At 48.5% G+C, this 21,528-nt stretch overlaps 1 long non-coding RNA gene across 1 annotated transcript; it reads left to right on the top strand.

The window, feature by feature from the left end:
* Positions 1-9,786: 9,786 nt before the first annotated feature.
* Positions 9,787-11,418, top strand: LOC144097413 (uncharacterized). Its single transcript, XR_013307007.1, has 3 exons — positions 9,787-9,926; positions 10,549-10,717; positions 11,107-11,418. It is a non-coding gene; the product is annotated as an uncharacterized LOC144097413 (long non-coding RNA).
* Positions 11,419-21,528: the final 10,110 nt, after the last annotated feature.

The raw sequence follows: 21,528 nt of genomic DNA, 5'->3' as shown, positions 1-21,528 counted from the left end.
AACATCCACGCAGCAGGATTCACTTCCGCAGGACGTCTCGTCGCTGCAGGTTCGCCTTCGACCTTTCTGGCCCCAGAACCCGCAAGTTTGGTTCCATCAGGTTGAGGCGCAATTTTGCCTAGCCCGCATCACGTCGGAGACGACGCGCTACTACCATGTTGCCTCAAGCCTGCCTCCTGACGTTGCCGGTGAGCTCTCCGACATTCTCTCCGCCCCCATGGGTGCTACACTATATCAGCACCTGAAAACCAAGGTGCTGGAGAGATTTATGCCGTCGGACCGCACCCGCCTATAGCAGCTCCTTACCGGGGAAGACCTTGGCGACCGGCGCCCCTCCCAGCTTCTGCGCCGCATGCAACAGCTTCTCGGGGAGCGCGACATCCCCAACCACTCAGCGTTGCTTCGAGAGCTTTTCCTCCAACGCCTTCCCCAGCCCATCCACCTCGTCCTTGCTGCGGCCGGTGACGTCACCCTCGACCGCCTTGCGGAGCTCGCAGATAACGTTCATGAGGCCACCTCCCCGTCCGTCACTGCTCTTTTGCCGCCAAGAGACCCAGCGATTCGCGCCTTGAGGCCCGTCTCGAGGAGCTTGCCGCCTCAGTCGCCGCACTCCGGAGCCGACCTCTGGAGACCCGTCCGTCTCGTCTTGATCATCGCGCTCTTTCGCGCTCACGTCAAGCTCGGAGTCCCAGCCCTACATCTCTCTGCTGGTACCATAGGCGTTTTCGCCACCGGGCCACGAAGTGTACACCGCCCTGTTCGTGGCCGGGAAACGCCCGCCGGGATCACTAACGGCGGCGTGTGCTTCCCCCAGTCATTTGAGCCGCCTATTCATGGTCACTGACAAGTTCTACGGCACCCGGTTTCTTATCGACACGGGCGCGGAAATCAGCGTGGTTCCACCGACTAAGGCAGATCGTTCCAAGCCATCAGGACTGTCGCTCCGTGCTGCCAACACCTCGTCTATACCCACGTATGGGCTACGATCTCTCACCCTCGACTTTGGCCTACGCCGCACTTTTCGACGGGTCTTCGTCATCGCAGACGTGGTTCGCCCGATCATCGGCTCAGACTTCCTCTCCTACTTCGACTTAGACGTCAGCGTGCGGCATCGTCGCCTTACCGACGGTCTGACTCATCTCTCCATCTCGGCAGTATTGTCCGACCTTGCTCCCATGGGCATTCGCATGCTGATACCTTCCTCTCAGTTCGAAAAAGTGTTGGCGGATTTCCCGGAGCTCACTAAGCCATGCAACCCTACTCAGGCAGCTAAACATACTGTGACACACCACATCGTCACCCGGGGTCCACCCGCAGCGGCTCGACCGTGCCGCTTGTTTGGAGACCGTCTAGCTATCGCCAAACGTGAGTTTGACACATGCTGGAGCTCGGCATTATACGCCCGTCGTCCAGCGCGTGGGCGTCTCCGCTGCATCTAGTGCCCAAGCGTGATCCCGCTGACTGGCGTCCCTGCGGCGACTATCGGGCGTTGAATGCCAACACTGTCCACGACAGCTATCCGCTGCCCCACATCCAGGACTTTACATCGCGCCTCGCCGGCTGTGCCATTTTTAGCAAAGTTGACCTTGTTAAGGCATATCACCAAATTCCCATTGAACCCGCCGACATACCTAAGACCGCCATCACGACGCCCTTTGGTTTGTTTGAGTACGTCCGACTGCCTTTTGGACTACGCAATTCGGCTCAAACCTTCCAGTGGTTCATGGCTGAGGTCACGCGAGGCCTACCGAGTGTATTCGCGTACCTTGACGATGTCCTCATCGCCAGCTCTACACCTCATGATCATGAGCAAGACTTACGTGCTTTGTTCAAGCGTCTACAGCACTACGGCCTGGTTGTGAATGCCTCCAAGAGTGTTTGCGATGCTTCTGAGCTCAAGTTTTTTGGTCATCACATATCCTCACTGGGTATCTGCCCTCTCGCGTCCCACGTCCAGATCATCGAGAATATTCCCCTGCACACAACCCTGCGCCTCCTCCGACGATTCGTGGGGCTGGTGAATTTCTTCCGCCGCTTTATCCCGCACTGTGCAGAGCTACTTCGCCCGCTCACCGACCTCCTCCGGTCAACCGCTGGCCCGTCCTCCGCAATCTCTTGGTCATCAGGAGCCCAGGCCGCCTTTAATGACGGGAAGCAAGCAGTCGCTAACGCCGTGCTTCTAGTCTATCCGCGCAACGACGCCCCTACGAGATTGATGGTGGATGCCTCCAGCGTGGCCATCGCAACCGTCTTACAGCAGTACATTAACTCCGAGTGGAGACCGTTGTCTTTTTACTCTCGGAAGCTACTTCCTGCTGAGATCCGCTACAGCGTCTTCGGTCGAGAGCTCCTAGCCATCTACTCCGCTATCCAGCACTTTCGGCATTTTGTAGAAGGATGCAAGTTTCACGTGCTAACCGATCATAAACCGCTGGCATATGTGTTCCGGACCCACTCATCGAAGTACGTGTCACGTGAACTCCGTCAGCTCGCTTATATCTCGGAGTTTACTAACGACATCCGGAATGTGAAAGATGCAGCCAACACCGCCCCTGACGCCCTCTCTTGTATAGTCGCGGTAGACGCTCCATCTTGCACTGCTGACTGAGCCGCATTTTCTTCTGCCCAGCAGAATGACGATGAGCTCGCCGCTTTTCGAGCCAACCCTCGTTCTCTCCGATTACGGCTTGTGCCCCATCCTTACTCGCCTGAGCCCTTGTGGTGCGATGTTTCAACGGACTTTCCTCGGCCTTTTGTTCCGGCTTCACTAAGTCGCCCTATCTTCCATTCTCTCCATGACATAAGCCATCCAGGCATTCGGGCTACTCAGCGCCTTTTTAGACAGCGCCATGTTTGGCCCGGAATCAACGCTGATGTTCGTGCTTGGACGCGCCGGTGCCTATCCTGTCAGTCGACCAAGATCTTTCGACATACCAAGACACCTTCCCAAGCCTTTATATACCCCCTGGCCGTCGTTTCGACCATGTTCATCTCGACATCGTGGGCCCTGTACCCATCTCTCGAGGCTACCGCTATATCTTGACCATAGTCGACCGCTTCACTCGCTGGCCGGAGGCAGTCCCCATTCCTGACATCACCGCAGAGACTGTTTCGCGCGCCTTCATTTCTGCGTGGGTATCTCGATTTGGTTGCCCTGGCACTGTGACAACCGACCGTGAACGCCAGTTTGAGTCCTCCCTGTTTGCTTCCTTTAATAATATTCTCGGCGCCAGGCACTGCCGTACCACTGCATATCTCCCGTGTGCTAACGGCATGGTGGAACGCCTTCACCGCCAATTGAAGGCCGCCCTCGCTGCCCGCCTCAATTGCGCCTCCTGGGTCGACTCCTTGCCCCTGTGCTGCTTGGTCTAAGGGCCGTCATCCGAGAAGACTTACAGTGCTCAGCTGCAAAGCTCGTGTATGGAAGTGATTTGCGTCTTCCAGGCGACTTCTTTACATCCCAGCAGCTTCCAGCCCAGCCCCAAGAATTCCTCCAACGCCTGCTGGACTGCGTTAGACCTCCGGTCTACTCCCCCACGTCCGTCCCGCCACCATACCATTTTCGTACACCCCGACCTGGCCACTTCGACCCACGTTTTTGTGCGCCGCGACGCTGTCCGAGCTCCACTCACCCCGGCTTACGACGGACATTTCCGCGTTCTCCGCCGCACCCCGAAAACCGCCACCATCCTCCAAAACGGCCGCGAAGAGACCGTCAGTCTAGACCGCCTTAAACCGGCTTACATGGAGACCGCCCTGGAACGACTCCAAGCGCCGCCTGACCTAGTGCTCGAGTGCCATCGCCGGCCCTCTGTCCGTTTCGACTTCCAGTCTAGGCGGGGGGCCCTGTAGCACCCTCGCTTGGGCGGCGCCGACAACCCGGCTAGCGCGCGCCACCCTGCGAAGAGAATAAAGACGGCACCTGGTCGTGGCTCGTGAAGCCACGGCTGGCAGTTCTGTTCTGGTGTCGGCTCGTAGCACTGGTCTCGTTTCCTTCGCTCCTGAGGCGTTAAGCCTACAATCACTTCCCTTATGACGCGGTTTAGGTGTCCAACGATATATGAGACAGATACTGCGCCATTTCCTTTCCTCAAAAACCACTTTTCATTTTTTTCTCGGTCGGGTTCGAACCCGGGTACACTGGATCTGTAGCCGAGCGCCTTAACCACTGAGGCACCGCAGCTATCTTCTCTTTCCTCACGGCGTGGTTGAGGTGACCATTAAGAAATGAGACTATAATAGTGTGCCTTTCATTTTCTAAAAAAAATCAGAAATTGGTCATAATTTCAGCTACCTGGGCATCTATACTGTGCATTGACATCGCACAGCAAAAAGGCGCTCGTGTGCTGTGCGATGTCAGTGCACGTTAAACATCTCCATGTGGTCGAACTTATTCTGGAGACCTCCACTACGGCAACTCTTTTTTTTTTGCTTCTGTCACTCCCGCCTTCCTTCTTTCCCTTACGGCGTGGTTCGGGTGTCCACCGACATATGTGAGACCAATATTGCGCAATTTCCTTTCCTCAAAAACCAATTTTTCGTTTTGGTAATTCATAATCGAGAAGTTAGGAAGCCATTGCGTTTTTACTTTTTTCACAACCACTAGCCTGTCTTAAAACAGCGCTGCGGAATCAAAATACAACTTCTTTGGCGCGCGTGACGAGTTGTGACCAGCACCTAACAATTATTTTCCCTATACTTTCCCTAAGCGATTTCTAAAGTAAACTAAAGGAAGCATGCTTATAGAGTATATTGACACCAGCATTTTTGTAATGCTAAAACGTGTTAGAAAAAATAAAAACTTCAGCGCCTGGCCTCTGACTATACCCCTTGAGGCTGTGCGTGTCAAAGACAATGCAATAAGACCATCGCGAAAGATCGGGCTGATGCATGCAATGGTGATGAGAGCAAACAGAGGGAGCAGCCGGAACCCTCCTTTCCATTCATGTCCATTCCTTTCGTGGACGGGGTCCGGGTGCTGGGGGTCCTTTTCAAGCAGAGCGGTGTGTCGTCCTGGACATGGGATGAAGTTGTCGCGCGCACGACGAGTGCGCTGGCGACGTCGGTGCAGTTCGGCCTCTCCGTAGAGGCAAAGATAGCTGCTGTAAAGGGCCGCGCGTGCGCCTTTGCGCACTATGTGGGCCGCGTAGCAGTGATGCCGCGCCGTACCGCGAATCGGCTTGTGTTCCTGGTGGCCGCCTTCGTCTAGGACGGTGGCACGGCGCAGGTCACCCGACGACTTTGCCAGCTACCGCCTCCTAGGGAGGACTGGGGCTGCCCTGTGTAGCCAAGGTGGCGCGCGCGCTCAGCGCCAAACTCGTGACCACGCTGGTGGAGAGCGCCGCATACCTCGGGCGTTCGCTCATGCTCTATTGGATGAGCACGGCGCGTCGTGCACGGCGCGTCGACATACAGGCCCGCAAGCAGAGAAGCGTTTGGCCTTCTACATTGCAGCAGCGCGGTTTAAGCTGTCTGCAGCCTCTGATCTACCGGAGGTCGACCTGAGCGAGGTGCCTGCATCTCAGCTCAGCGGGATGGTCGCGTGCGTGCGCCTTGCCCCGGCGACCAGCGGCACACCGCGGTACGCAAGTGGAGTACGAGGTGTACAAGTCGCCTCCCTCCTGAGGTTTGCGGCTTTGAGTGGAGGAGGAGATGGGGCGTCCTCTCCAGGCGAGAACGACTCGCATCGTGGGACGTTGTTCCGAATGGCCAGTGCACGCAATGTGGAGCGCAAGAAACGGCGCGCCATATTTTCTTCACGTGTCCCATCGCTCGCGCGGACAATGTGGCGATTGGTATACCGCATGTTTTCTGTTCATGCAGGGCCAGGTGTGCGACAACCACGCAGCCACTTTGACAAACTTGTTTTTGTCTGCGCTATGTTTGTATTGTGGCGTCGGCGCTGTCTGGCCGAAGCCCGGCGACAGCCGGTGACGGCAATGTGCCCGGCGTTGCGGACTCTGCGTCTCCTCATCTGGCAGTACCTGTCTGACCGGCTTGCAGCGGATAGAGAGGAGCTGGCACACTCGTTTCTTTGTCCTACGGGAGGGCCGACTGGCTATGCCGATGCTACGGTATTAGCTAGGCCGACCCCCCCCCCCTTCATTTCTGATTGTTGTGCAGTTAGATTGTGGTTTGTTCGTTGATTTGTTTTAGCGGTCCTGAGGGGTGGCCCTGGGAGTGTTCCCCCTCATTCGCCCCCACGCCTGCCCCCCCCCCCCCCCCCCCTCCTTCCCCCCTGGCAGGGAGGGCCGATTCTTTTGTACAGTGCCGCGCCATTTTAACAGAACTTATTATTGTTTAATATGTACTGTGTACCTTTTTGTGATTACCCGATGTTAGGTAATTAGCTTGTTACACTCGTTGTGGTCATGTACAGACGGGTTTAGATTGTGTACATTTTTTTGGTGTGTCAATAAACTTCCCTTTACTTGAGACCCTCCTTCTGTTGATTACCGCGAGAAGCACTTTCGAGGCTCTAGCGAATTTTGTGAGTCGCGTCCCGTGTAAATCAAAGCAAGAAAAGAACGAATGAGTTGAGTATGCTGAGATAAGCATGGTATGCTTTTAGTTGCGTTATCCAGCAAACTCAAGGTTTGACTGTAACAGTGTAACGACCATTTAAAAAATTGGCAGTGGCTTAACTTGGCTAAACCTCGAATTTAGCGAAAAGCAAGCATGATTTTGATAAGCGTCTGATGCCTTCACTACACGCTCGCGACAGCCGTTCTTATGCGTATATGTAGTCCTATTTAATGGTCTCTCGACACCTCCATCGGGTGTCATCACGTGGCTTCACATCGCTCCATCGAATGTTCTTATGGTCAAATGTCAACCAAAAGTCATGAGTCAAGGTCAGGGATCAAGTTTTCGATACCCTAAGTGTACTACGTATGGTCATACACGGCTAACGTGGTTGGGCTGAAGGTCGTTCAAGGTCATTCTCCGGCCTACGCGACGACTGCTTTACCTAGAGTAGTGAAGCTTTTCGCTTCAAAAACTTCAAGGCTCCCTTCTTGTGGAAAACCTGGCGTCCTCCCGGCGGCGTTTATGTCGAGATATATACGTCACAGTCACGTCACGCGTGTATGTCAGGAATGTAAATAATTGAAAAGAGGTCTCGCAATGCAAATCAAAAGTCGGCGCATGTCTCAAACGACTTAGTCTGAAAAGTAATTAATTTTACGCTAAGAAAACTTTCATAATTTAGAGACGGCATTCGAACCCACGAATATTAGGTCGCTTGCCAGGAAGGCTACTGATTAGGCAACGTAGGCACGTTGACTTGGCTGAAGTGCAAGGGGAGAAGGTAGATCTGTGTGCTGCTGGCTTAACTTGAAGCTTCATAAAGTTGCAATTAGTGGAGTGAACTGTTAAGATATCAATTAGAGTAACATTATATGCGTAAACTACATGCTGGGAGGGTTCAAAAGCAAGAATTTTGAAACTGTGCCATGACACGTGTGATAAAGACGTGAATATGAACAAAGATAAGTGACCGTGTTTAAAAAGAAACTGCTGAAGGAAGTCTTTATAGCTGCTGCATCTTAAATTTAAAAGCAGAGCTGGAGTTTCCTTCTAACTTTTTTCAACAGAAACACTTCATTTACCAATGATTCACTTTCCTCGCGGTCATAGAGCATCGTATGAATTGTCGTCATCGTCTCCATCCTATAGCAAATCGTTCTGCAGTAGTGTTCAGGTATGAAAATTGGTCTTTTACAAAACCTCGTCTAACTAATTATCGCTGGTTGGCGACGTATCAGTTTCTAAATGTCTAGCTATGCTAAAAATTTCTGATATTGAGTTCTCAATGTGGATGTGGACCTATCACATTTTAGCTTCAGTGATTGTTTTCTCGTTCCTTCACAATTTGGGAATTAAAAAATTAACAGAGAATCAATCACACAACATCACGATGGTGGCTAGTACCTATTTAATTACAAGCAGCCTTCGGAAAATTTTAACATAGGGGCCAGGGCATTTCTGTCGGGCACTTTAATCCGAATCATCTCTCTTTGATTTCCCTTATTACCACTGTATATAGAACGGGACATGCATGTGTAAAACGTATTACGCACGGCGCATGGCTTCACGTCTTTTCTGCAAATTATCTCGGGACCTGACCTAGGAATTTCACCGGAGAAACATGAGAATGTGCACGAGTTACATTTAAGAGCCACATAAGGCGAGGAACAAATACAAGAGAGAAACGACTCCGGACCGTTTCAGCGAAACCAATATTTTTCTAGTGTGTCGGTCGGCGAAAGGGCATTTGTTGGGGTTAAAATGCATGTTGATGTCGGGTCTCAGCCCTTCAGCTGTGGTCGGCTGCTGTGCCTGTTTTGTAATACGCCCACAAGACCAGACATTCATGAAGTGGGAGACCAGACATCTGCTTGACTGATCGTTGGTTCCAGCGTCGATCGTTGGTTCCAGCAAGCTCTCCGCGGCCCCGTGCCATAACTTCACATGCATTCTTTGAGGAGAGAACACTATGCAGCTGCGCGATGTGTGCAGTTTTCTGTATCTGCGAAAGATATCGGCAAAAGAAATGAAGCTCAGGAATAAAAGATCTTGTTCTAGACCCTGAGCAACCCTTTCCCTTTCCCTGAGCAACATCTGCTCTTCCTTGCTTCACCACGCATTGACTGGAAAGCATTCTTTAGACATAAATGAAAATGTGGTCATCATCATCATCATCATAATAATCAGCCTCACTACACCCTCTGCAGGGCAAAGGCCTCTCCCATATGTTTCTCCCTCTCCTTTGCCAGCTGCGCCCAGTTCATGCCCGCAAACTTCCTAATCTTATCCGGCCACCTGCCTTTCACCGCCTCCCTGCTACGCTTTGCCCTTGCTTGGAATACAATCCGTTGACTTTAAAGACCAGCGGCTACTTTGCCATGCATAACATGCCCTGTTTAAGTCCATATCTTCCTCTTGATTTCGCCTATGGGATGTCATTAACGCACGTACAAACGGGCTTGACGTCACGTCTGTTCTCAGGTAGTTCAGGTAGTTACACGCAGTGACCGACCGCTCCGCGAGTTCTACCTTGGACGATTAATAAATGGACGCCCTACTCCAATTGCAGCCAACATAGTGCTGTGCGCGTGTGTTATTATTGCCCCATCATGAACTAATCACGCGCACCACCTGGACACATTTCTTATGGTGTCTTCGACTGGTCGCTTTAGATCGCTCTAGAGCGCTCTGAGAGGCGGCCGCACATTCGGCTGGTCGAAACCGGGCGCTCTGACTACATTCGGCTGGTTGTTTCTGAGCGCTCGCCTCCAGCTCAGAGCGCTCTGACGCGCTCCGAGAAAAAAGTCGGAGCGGCTCCGAGATGTGTTCACGTGACAGAGCCACTTCCGCTACGTCGCGGAAGCGGTGCGAGTTAACCGCGGCGTTCCCTACTCGTAGGCAGAAGCAAGTGTCGGCTTTTGGTGTAGTCACGCATTTGTAGCGTCCTTGCTGAGTTGTGTTTTGCGTGGGCCGCGCTGTGTGAAACAAAAAAAATGTCCAAGAGGCGCCGGTTAACTACGCTTGGAATGCCGTCTGTGTTGCTGTCACATCTAGCACATAACAACAGCGATTCCAGCAGCAGCTCAGACGAGGACGACAGTGCTGTCTACAAGGCGATGTTTAAAGAAATCTTCAGCGTGCCACTGTGTGTGCCGAAGGTTGCTGACTATGTCTGCACAGTGGTGAAACACTACTCCGGAGAAGAGGTAAGTGTTTATGCGCGAGTATGGTCCGATGAGTAATGATGTTTTACAGTTCCGCAGGAATTCCCGCCTGAGACGCCAGGCATGCTATGACCTCATTGCGATGTTCGAGGAATCTGAATGTTTCCCGTCGAATAGACACCACGGCGGTTCTCCGGCAAAGACGCCAGAGGAACACATTCTTTCCTTTGTCTGGTGAGCTTCATTTTAAGCACCAAGAAAATGAGAAACGTTTGGTGGGGATGCGAATACTGCGCGTGATAGATGAAAAATTTTTCTGAGCTGTGTGACTGTTTGTGGATGCAAAACAAGATATGCAATCTCACTAATGTTTTCATGTCGTACTCACGTTTGCTATAGTTTCTTCCAGTTGAATATGTGCTTAATTATAGTATAATAATAATAGAGTTTATTTCCATCAAAGAGGTGGTTGCTGAGTAAAAACTGCCCGAAGGAACGGCAGCTTGACTTGAGCTCAAAGCTCCCTCAGCATGTTTCCACTTCTTTTTTTTTTCTTTCTACAGCACGCGTTCTAAAATTGAGCCTTGGTTACTTCTATAAAATTATTGTATTGTATGCACTTGAAAAGAGTGCTGAGGAAAAAGAAATCGATGATACCTCTTATTAGATCCCAGCATGCTTTTATTTGGCACACAAGGACATGCTATGAACAAATTTTTAAAGACGATAAATGTAGCAAGCCTTGCTCAGAATAGCTCTACTAAATTATCATGAATTCTATTCATCATGTAACTGCAAGAGTGTTTGATAGTGACTGCTGGTTTGGTAAATTATAATTACTGTATTTATTTAACAGGTATGCTGCCAACAAGGCATCGATGCGAGAGTGTTCTGTCCTGTTCAACATGGCAGAGTCAACCCAGCTAGTGGTCATAAATAGGGTCCTGGATTTTCTGTGCCACATCGCTTCGAATGTGATTCACTTTTCATCAGATAAGGACAGGTTGGCTGAAGATTTCCGGAAAGTGAGTGTTTAAATCCCTCTTAGCCTACTGTTAAACTTTGAATAACTGATTTCACCAATGCCATGTTCATGATCCTTGGGCTTAATGCAGTGTAAACAATGCATATGTTTAAATGTTGAAGCATTTCATGCATTAAATTTTCTAGCTTTTGACTTAAGCTTGCTGAAGAATGCTCCTTTCTTACATGTAAAACTGAGGCAAATAGAAAATGCTCAGAAGCAAAAACTAGTTACCGGTTGGTTTTGCCTAAGCTTGCACACTGCTGTCATGTAACTAAATTCCCCCATTTGCCACAGAGTTATACCACCATGCTTGAGCAGTTTCATTGACCAACCACGGTGGAGGTCCTGGCTTTCCCATTGTAACTGTTGCTGTCTCGTCTTTTCCAGCTTGCAGGCTTTCCAAATGTCATTGGATGTATTGATGGGACCTACATACCAATACGGTGCCCTAGCAACAAGATCAGGTCTACTTACATAAATAGACATGATCAGGTGTCAATAACTATGCAAGGAATATGCGATGCAAGAGGAAAATTCATGGATGTGTTTACCGGGCCACCAAGCAAAGTGCATGATGCACGAGTGTTGAGGCTGTCTCCGGTGCACGAAGACTTGCCTACACTGTGCGAAGTCAACAAATTCCACATTTTAGGTGATGCCGCTTATCCCATTAGAGAGCACTTGTTGACGCCATTCAAGCACTACTGGCCGATGACAGCAGCCAAAACTAATTACAACCAGTGCCATGCAACTACAAGGGTGATCATTGAAAATGCTTTTGGAATGCTGAAGCAAAGGTTTCGGCAGCTTCGCTACGTTGAGTTTACAACTGTAGACAAAATAACAAAGTTCGTCGTAGCATGCTGTGTGCTCCATAACATATGCTTGGATGGAGGTGACTTTGACGTCAATGATTTGCTGACAGATGATGAGAGAAAAGAAAGAAGAATTGATGCTGCCCTTCACAACAGGCTCAGCCTAGCAGAGGTAAGGGCAAGTCGACAGCCTGTGTCCGAAAGCGAAGGCGCTCTTCGCCGATTGGGCGAATTGAAGAGAAATTCCTTGGCCGAGAACCTATAAGCTGCATTCACAGAGATCAAGTTTTTGTTGTAGAAACATTTATTGCACATCAAATGTTTTTCTTCTTGTCAAGTTTGCTTCATCATGAACTCACGACGCATGCAACCTGTACATATTATTGTATAAATAGTTTTTGTATATACTAAGTCTTCTCCTTATCCTCTCTTCCTGTCCCCTCACCTCTTTCATTTAATTTCTCCATTCGGCCTGCTATCCTTTACTTCCGCTGCCCCAGCTCGGGTGCTTCAGTATTGATGGCAGATGCCGGGGCTAGCGAAAATCTTTTCCTTCCTTTTTATTATTATTTTAATAAACCATTTACTACTACTACTTGTCAAATCGTTTTACAAATGACATGCTTCGATTGTATGAAAAATGAGATCAGAGCAGACATTTATTGCATGCTAGAAAAAGTGTGTAAATAAATTAGAATCAGTTTTGACGGGAGATGTACCTCCCGTCAAAAGTATTCGGCCCAAGGGGGTTTGCTTGTGAGGCATCCTATATGCATCCTCAGTGACCATAACCTCTCAAAAAAAGGTATGGCTTCATGTCCTCAGTCCTCCCAAGCTTTGGACTGCTAGATAATAATAATAATAATAATAATAGAGATTTATTCATCACAACGATGAAAAGGGCCGAGGAAAAAAGCCAGCAAGGCTTGACGAGCCCTCGGCCCCTACATATACAAAGGCATCAGCGGAACAAAGAATACATATTGTGCAACAGTATCACAATAACAAAATTAGTACTACAAACTTTTGATGCAAACACTGAATAAAAAGGAAAAATGAAAAGATTATAAAAGCAGACTAATTTTTGAAACACAGGAAATGTTTACAAAGGTCACGGATCGGCGTACTAATTATGTCAATATTTTTATGATGTAACGTGTTTAGGTGTTTAGGCAACTGGAAGGCAATCATTTGTAATCCGTAGTTTGTTCTTGGAGTTTTAGTCTGCCCCGGGGAGTGTTGTCTAGTGTTATACAGCTTCTCGCTCGGCGTTAGGGAGGCCAGTCTCCTCAAATAATGCGCTAGGGATCCCAACTGAATAGCTTAAAAGCAAACCCCTTGGGGTATATTCTTTTGACAGGGGCTGTACACCTCAAACTAAGTTCTGGATGCTACTCCTTTTCTGCTAGAGTTTTCAAAAGTGCCATATGCTCGGAATGAGCTTTTAGCAGCTCCTGATGCCTTTGCTCCTTCCTTTGTTCTCTATCTTCCTTTTTTTTCTCTTTCTCCCTGTGCAGTTTGTTCATTTCGTCAAAGAACAACTGCAGGTGTTGCATTCTAGAGTTGCTTGGGCGCAACCTCCGGTCGGCTCTTTTTTTCTTGGGCTCTTCGTCCTGCGAATCTGTACCGGCTTCAAATGAACAGTCTCCCCCTGATGATATCAAAGACAGGGTATCACCACTGAACTCCGAGTTTTCCTGGACGTCTGCGCTGGTTGATGGTCGAGGACTTGCTTTACAAGTCGACGCTTTCTTATACCTCACGGTGTCCACACCGCGCAAGACTTCCGGCTCCAAGCTGTCATCTATAGCCTTTATGGCATCAAACTCTTGCTCATATTCCACGCGGCAGCGGGAATTTCCTGATGTATTATTGTGCTTCTCTTCGTTCCTCTTCCGCTTTGACACTGTCTTGAAGCGTGTTTCGCACTGCACAGCAGTGCGATGAATGCCGAGAATGCCGAACATATCGCAGGCAATTTGCTCGAACATAGCTCGCTTGCTGCGAAATTTCTTGAGTGGGCCCACGTCTCTGGCATAGCGTGCATAGTAGTCCAGAAGCAGCTTTGTTTGGCGTTCATCCCATGAAGCTGCGTTTGAAAAGAAATAGGTGAAACAAGCTTCTCTAGGCATTTTTGAATTCAGTCTCACAATTAAGTTTGAGTGTTGTTTATTTGGTTAAAATATACATTATACCTGGAAATTTATCTTTATTAAGACCTTTTTTATGTATGTTGTTTAACTCTAGGTGAAACTTTCAAGCATGACCAAACAGATATATATTATTGCATACATGCTCTCTACATTCATTTTTTTTTCAGGCATATTCACCACACCAGGTAAAATGAAGGCATCCTCTTTGTGGGTACATAAAAATAAGCATGCAGCTTCACCATTAAAGCATAACAGTGGAAGAAAGACGAATTTATTTGATGCATGCAGGGTAGCTAACTCAGGTTTGCCAACTGCATCTGAATTGCTATGGTATTAACATGCATTCAGGAAAGTTAGTATCTGAACTAACCAATTGACACCGCAGTTTCGTTCGGCTTCTTTGAAGAGTCCATAACTTCAGACATTGTATGGTCTTCCTCCTCTGCATAGAGAAAACATCAAAATAAAAAAAAATGAGTGGCAGTTTAGCATTGTCAAGCCCAAAATATTGCGCGAAAGCACGTTAATTTCTTTAGGCACACTGACACAGATAGCCAGTTATACGGCCTTCCTTTCCTCAAAATGAAAGGGGTCTAAACTTTGCGCTGTTTTTGAGAAAAAGAAAGGCGCATAACTGCCTCAGTTTTGCAGGTAGACGTCACCGTTTACTCGCAGAACGATTCAGGTGTCCGCCAACCCAGTTACGCTTTTTACTCAGAGGCTTCACGCAGACACACACTGCTGAAACCCCGGGGAGTGTGCTGTGTAGCGACACGCGAGGTAAGTGCAGGATGCTAGACATGCAGTTGACACGGGTGTTATGAACACGGACTTCATACGTTGATTACGCATTTCTGCTGGCCACGTGAAGAAAATTATCTGCCGCGCCAGTAGTGTTATTGGTGAAGGCTTATTCCAACGGCCGACCAAAGACCATTATTCATTCCCGGGCAGACAGATTGCACTGAAGTTTGTCTGAAGATGGTAAGGCTAGGAATAGACGTGCACAAGCGTCCTCCGTGAGCTGCTACAAAATGTGCAGTGCGTACGCACGGAGCACGAGGGAAGGAAAAAACGCAAAGTTGGAAACAGTCACACCATAGCAAAAGTTATTGTCCATTTTTTTTTACACTAGAAATCGCACGCCAACGCGCACGATATTAGGAAAGAACCACAATGCTGCTTTCGGCGTCGTACGTCGCTAGAAACTTCCACAGCCCTCAAAACAACGCCGCTGCGAAAAGGCGCGGAAGCGCGTTGTTCGTCCGGAAGAGAAATAAGGCCCGACTTACCGTCGATCATTGTAGTCAACACGACTTCGGCTGGTGAAGTATATCCAGAATGGTCCCATGGGGCGCTCATTTTTGCCGGAGACTGACAGCCGAAGTAGCGACAGGTACACGTGAAGCAGAAGCGGCGACTGCGACGCAGACTGAGTGCGACCACGTGCGGCTACTGTTGAGTGTTGACACCAGCGGTGCCGCGGCGGGGTTCCGGAAGTGACGGCCCCCTTCTGCCTCCTGCGCTTCCGCTCTAAGAATTCGCAGACCATTCGGCTTGACCAGTCTCGCTATGCGCTCGGAGCGAGAGCGGCTCCCACTCTGCCAGATCCAAACCGGATCGCGGGAGCGACCAGTCGAAGACACCATCATTGTGTAAATAGTTTGTGTATAATTCCTCTCCCCCTATCCTCGATTCCTGTCCTCTCACCTCTTTCATTCCATTTCTCCATTCTGCCTGTTATCGTTTATTTCCGCTGTCCCTGCTCAGGTGCTTCATTATCGTTGGCAGATGCCGGGGATAGCAAAATCTTTTCCTTCCTTTTAATCATTACTTTAATAAAAAGTACTAACTACTACTTTCCTCACCCACTCTGCCCGCTTACGGTCTTTTAACATTACATCTATCATGTTTCTTGCCGTAGCTCGCTATGCTGCCCTTAACTTAAGCAGAACCTTTTCTGTTAGCCTTCACGGTGAGGCTTACGATAAGGTGGTTTGATAAGGCAGCTTGTCGTGATAGGGTAGAACGCTAGTCTCTGCTAGATTAGGCCAGTACGAATTTCCCAAATCTTAGCAGAAGGTAACGAAGGCTATAGGGTTTCAAGGGAAGAGAGATGAGAATGAACTCAACTAGAATAACGTAAGCATGCTTAATGTGATGATGCAAACGAAATTCTGCACGCGGGTGCCAGGGAAGCGTCCAGCCGGATGATTGTGAAGTCGCAGATGTTAAATCACGCAGCAGCAAAGAAATCTGGGCTTAAGGAAACAGACAGATGTTTTAGGCATGCCTACTGCAGTTAAAGGTTAATATCTGAACTTGACTGCATGGTTTGTTGAGTTCCTTAATTCCTGCACCATACAGAAAAGTTGAGAATTAGGGATTAAAATAATAATAATTGTTTTTGTTGGGGAAAGAAAATGGCGCAGCATCTGTCTCATATCGTTGGACACCTGAGCCACGCCGTAAGAGAAGGAATAAAGGAGGGTGTGAAAGAAGAAAGTATGAAATAAGTGCCGTAGTGGAGGGCTGCGGAATAATTTCGTCCACATGGGGATCTTAAACGTGCACTGACATCGCACAGCCCACGGGCGCCTTACCGTTTCGCCTCCATAAAAACGTAGCCGCATTGGTACGGTTCGAACCCGGGAACTCCGGATCAGTAGCCGAGCGCCCTATCCGCTGAGCTACCGCGGTTGGTCGGATTAAAAAATTGAAAATTGGTTTTTGGGCGAAGGAAATAGCGCAGTATCTGTCTAAAATATCAGCTGACACTTCAACCGCGCTGTTAGGGGAGGGATAAAGGAGGGACTGAGCTCTCAGGAACCAATTTGAGCATTCCAGCGTTCAAAAAATTTTCCGCTTCGTCGATGATTTCTTAGTCCTTTTAGACTGCGACAACGAAGCTTTTATTCAGGAAGTGCCTCAAATTTTTAGTGTTTTTAAGGGTACTGTAGCTCCACTCGAACTGACCCACGAACTGCCGGACAATGATTCCTTGCGCTTCCTGGAGCTAAGGATTTTCTTCACGCCCAATCACGTGTGCTGGGCATTTGAACCGAGGGGCAAAAAGGCCATCCTACCTTATGACTCCGCTCACTCGAAGCTGGTGAAAAGAGGTATTATCCAGTCTTCCTTTCTTAATTCCTTGAACAAGTCATGTGAGCACAAACTTCAGGAAAGCTTCACAAACCAGATAAGCAGGCTCACGCACTCAGGGTACCCGCCACAACTGCTTAGTTCTGTTGCTGAAAAAGTTCTGAAAATTATCAAGCGGGAGAATAGGAGGGCTCCGGCTGAAGCACGCAAGCAATATAAAAAGGTTGCTGTTATCCCCTACATGCACCAAATTTCACACAACCTTAAAAAAATTGGAAGCAAAGCAGGAGTGGACGTCGTTTTTTCCGCCCCTCAGCGCCTTTCGCAGCTCTGTAGGATTGTAAATGAAAAAGAGAAAAGAAAAAGAGGCTGCACCATTCGGCACAGAGATCCATTTACTGCATGCGCGGAAGGCGTCGTTTACTCAATTCCTTTGTCTTGTAGCAAGGTATACATCGGCCAAACAGGCCGATGTATCAATGATAGGCTGAGGGAACACAACAACGATTTATCTGGTACTTCACTCAGGAATCTGCCCGTACACTGCCGAAACTGTGACCCACAAAATCCATGCCATCCTTTGTTCGAAAAAGCCACTGTGATAAAAAAGCACAGGAACAAGTTGACACGTGAAATAGTGGAAGCAACCGAGATTGCTAGGCACGAGGGTGAATGTGTAAGTGCACCCTCGGTTTCATTGTCGAAAAAAGAGTTAATCTTTCTCTCGGGGCCTGTTTGAAGTAGTAATGGTTTTACAAAGGAGTTAAACAAAAATTTTTTTCCCACTATTCTCTCCTTTTCGCTTTTATTGTTTTTATGCACCTCATCTTTTAGCCTTAGCCGTGTTTTTTGTTGGCTTCATCTTTCATGCTCCTCCCAGTTTTTTACCGTTTTATCTATCCAGTGCATTTTATCTTCTGTGTTTAGCCGCGTTAATTGTAGGCTTCACCTGTATCGTTAAATTTTCAATTGCCTATCCAATCACCACTGTGCTTTTTCATTGTTGGTTTTAGCTTGCCACTATGCTTTTCTTTTTTCGCCACGTTTGATTTTTGTTATACGCGTATATTTTGGTTCAGTGTTTTCGGGAACCGTCTTCAAAATTCTGTCTGTCATCTGCCCCATTTTTTCACGTGTCGGAGTGTTTCTTTCAAATGACTTGGTAATGTTTTTTGCATCTTCTTGCTCTGCTTTTTCCTGCTCTGTTCAAAATTTTTCGGTTTTTTTAGCCTTTGCATTTTGCCCAACCTGCCTTATCATCTCTGTTTCCACGAGCGCATAAAGCTTTCGCCGCTTGGTGGCGTCTCTGTCATGGGTATATATGCAGGGTTTCGATGATTCTTGAATAAAGTTGAAGTTCAGCGCCTGTGACGTCGTCCTCTGTGTTTCTTCTGTCCCTGTGCTCTAAACGCGCTGTCAACAAGAATGGATCATTACCAACTAGCCCGACAATTTGTCCTATTCAAAATAAGCAAGATAAGCAAAGAAGGAAGCCAGTACTTCTGTCAACTTCTGCACCGAGCACGCCTGGGCGAAGACTGCAAAGACATTAGTGATGTCGCTGTGATAACGGCAATGACGAAAGCTAATGACCCTCCGACGCTAAAGGCACCAGTTATTCACTCCACAGAACTCGGTCGGGTGAGAAGAAAGGGCGACTGGCGCGGATGAAGCGGAAATAACTTTTCTCATTACGGTCACCGCTTCGCGGCTCACAGCATCTTCTATCGCCTCGCCGCGACGGCAGCGGTAATGACGGAGCGGCTGGGGCATGAATCTTTCTATTTGTCTCTCCATTTTATTTTTGGCGCCTTTTATTGAGCACTTTCAAAGATGAACAGCGCACTTTTGCACATGCTCGGCTGGCGGCGAGATCAATCGATACCAAGTACTTTGTAAGCTCACGCGTGAAATCTATATTTGTGTACTCTAGAGCTCAACGGATATCAGCCTCGTCAAGCATATTGATGGGCTCACATCATGAAGAACCCACTGATAATTGTTAAAAAAGAAATGTTTGAAACCTGTGCGGGATTCTCGTCCAATGAGAAGAACCTGAAGACTGTTGTAATCTCTTATCCTCCAGACGTCTTTGTTTACATTTCACGGCGCCGTTTTTAACTGCAGGTGGCGTAGTTGGTGGCAGTCCGCAGTGCCGTTGTCGATACTTGAATGTCTCTCCAGCCTCTGTGAGCAGGAGCTGTTACAAGCTAAATATCTGGTTAAAAAATGCATTTACTGAAACGACGACAGCCTATTGCTACCAAGTTCATGCTGGAGAATTATACCAGAGGTGACTTGTTCAATTCAAATAACGCAGTCTAGTTCACAGTCATCGCATCTTATTCGCAGTTCAAAACCTCTCTCTGTTTTGAGAAAAAGAAGAGAGCATAGCTGAATGCCTTTGTCGGTGGACACCAGAAGCGCGCCATGAACGCCCTCTGCAACCCAATGTTTTAATTGGCGGTCATGGCGTGCTTGAGGTGTCCATCGAGAAAGTGAACCTCCGTAATGCTGAGAGTCCGAAACATTAATGTGTCGAGGCCTCACAGTGTGGACTAGGTCCAGAGGTGTCGATAAAGTGAACATAAATTGGAAAATTTGTTGTTGGGCAAAGGAAACGGCGACTACTGATCCGGAGTTCCCGGGTTCGAACCCGACCGCGGCGGCTGCGTTTTTATGGAGGAAAAATGGTAAGGCGCCCGTGTGCTGTGCAATGTCAGTGCACGTTAAAGATCCCCAGGTGGTCGAAATTATTCCAGAGCCCTCCACTACGGCACCTATTTCTTCTTTTCTTCTTTCACTCCCTCCTTTATTCCTTCTCTTACGGCGCGGTTCAGGTATCTTTCGATATACGGGACAGATACTGCGCCATTTTCGTTCCCCTAAAACCAAATATTATTATCATGGCAAGGGCCTGCCCACTTGCTCAAGCTGTGCCACAATCGCTGCCACGTGCAGGCAGTGGGAGAGTTAAAAGAGATGGGAGAAGAAAGATTGAAAGGCAAGACGCGCGTCGCAACAATCGCGTCATCTCAAGCGATGGCGACTGTTTAGCAGCAGATTCCCCCCGGTGACAAGGAGCCCTCACCAGATGTGCGAGCCTCTAGACCAAATCCGTAAACCCAGGAAGCCACCATACCTCCCACGCTAAAGATCCCCATGTCGTAGAATTTCCTCCACCACGGCACCTCTTCGTTCCTTTCTTCTTTCACTCATTTCTTTATCCCTTCCCTTACGGCGCGGTTCGGGTGCCGACCGAGATATGTTGTAAAGTCAGTTGCACAATTTCATTTGACCACGAATTGAAAAAATAAAAACTGTTTTTTTAGGATAGAAAATGGCGCAATAACACTCACATTTCTCAATGGACACTAGAACCGCGCCGTAAGGGAAGAGATAAAGGGGGAGTAAAAGAAGAAATAATAATAATAATAATAATTTGTTTTTGGTGGAATGGAAATGGCGCAGTATCTGTCTCATATATCGTTGGACACCTGAACCGCGCCGTAAGGGAAGGGATAAAGGAGGGAGTGAAAGAAGATAGGAACGAATAGGTCCGTAGTGGAGGGCTCCGCAATAATTTCGACCACCTGGGGATCTTTAACGTGCACTGACATCGCACAGCACACGGGCGCCTTAGCGTTTTTCCTCCATAAAAACGCAGCCGCCGCGGTCGGGTTCGAACCCGGGAACTCCGGATCAGTAGTCGAGCGCCCTAACCACTGAGCCACCGCGGCGGGGCAAAGAAGAAAGGAAGAAATGGGTGTCGTATTGGATTTTCGACCACCTGGGGATTTCCTGGTCATATATGGCTGGGATCTAGGGGCTCTCGCAGATATATTGGGGGCTCCTTGTCACTGGAGGCATTTGTTGCTAAACAGTCATCGTCGCTTGAGATGACGCGGTTGTTGCAACGCGCGTCCTTTCTTTCATTCTTTCTTCGCACATCTCTGAACTCTCCTACTGCCTTCACGTGGCAGCGATAGTGGCACAACTTGAGCCAGTGGGCAGGCCAGTCCTATTTCCGTTTCATTCTTCCTGCAACAAGAACATCACAACAACTTCATATTTAGCGTACACTGACATCGGACAGCACACGGGCGCCTTTTGCGTTCCGTCCTTTATCCCTTCCCTTACGGCACGGTTCAGGTGTACGCTGATATGTGAGGCAGATACTGCGCCATTTTTTCCCTATTGTATTTCATTTTCCATCGAAACGCAGCCGCCGCTGTTGGGTTCAATCCCGGGAACTCCGCCTCAGTTCGAACCCGATTGCGGCGGCCGTGTTTCGATGGCGGTGCACGTTAAAGATCCCCAGGTGGTGGAAATTTTTCTTGAGACCACCAGATCGGTCTGATACGGCGAGCTCAGCTGACTGCAGCATCCAGCGGAGCCCTGGAATAGGGTCAACCTACCGTTGCGGAGATGGAGTCTTCTGAACCACATAAAAGCACTTGGGTTTGAGTTCAATAAAGTTATCTTATCTATCTGAAGACCACCACGGCACCTCTTTTTTCTTTTCTTATTTCATTCCCTCCTATATCCCTTCCTTAACGGCACAGTTCGGGTGTGCACCGAGATAGGTGAGACCATTACTGCGCTATTTAGTTTCCTGGAAAATCCAACCAACTAACCAACAATAGTTGAGTCGCGCATTGTGATGTCAACCATATTAGGGTTATATTTTTGCCAATAGACGCACATCAATCACGAAGTTTCTTCTTAAACAAGCCTAA

This window comes from Amblyomma americanum, chromosome 7 (assembly GCF_052857255.1).
Source record: "Amblyomma americanum isolate KBUSLIRL-KWMA chromosome 7, ASM5285725v1, whole genome shotgun sequence".
Lineage (NCBI taxonomy): Eukaryota > Metazoa > Arthropoda > Arachnida > Ixodida > Ixodidae > Amblyomma > Amblyomma americanum.
Note: the sequence above shows the minus strand (reverse complement) of the source record. Positions and strands in the feature narration are given on the sequence as shown.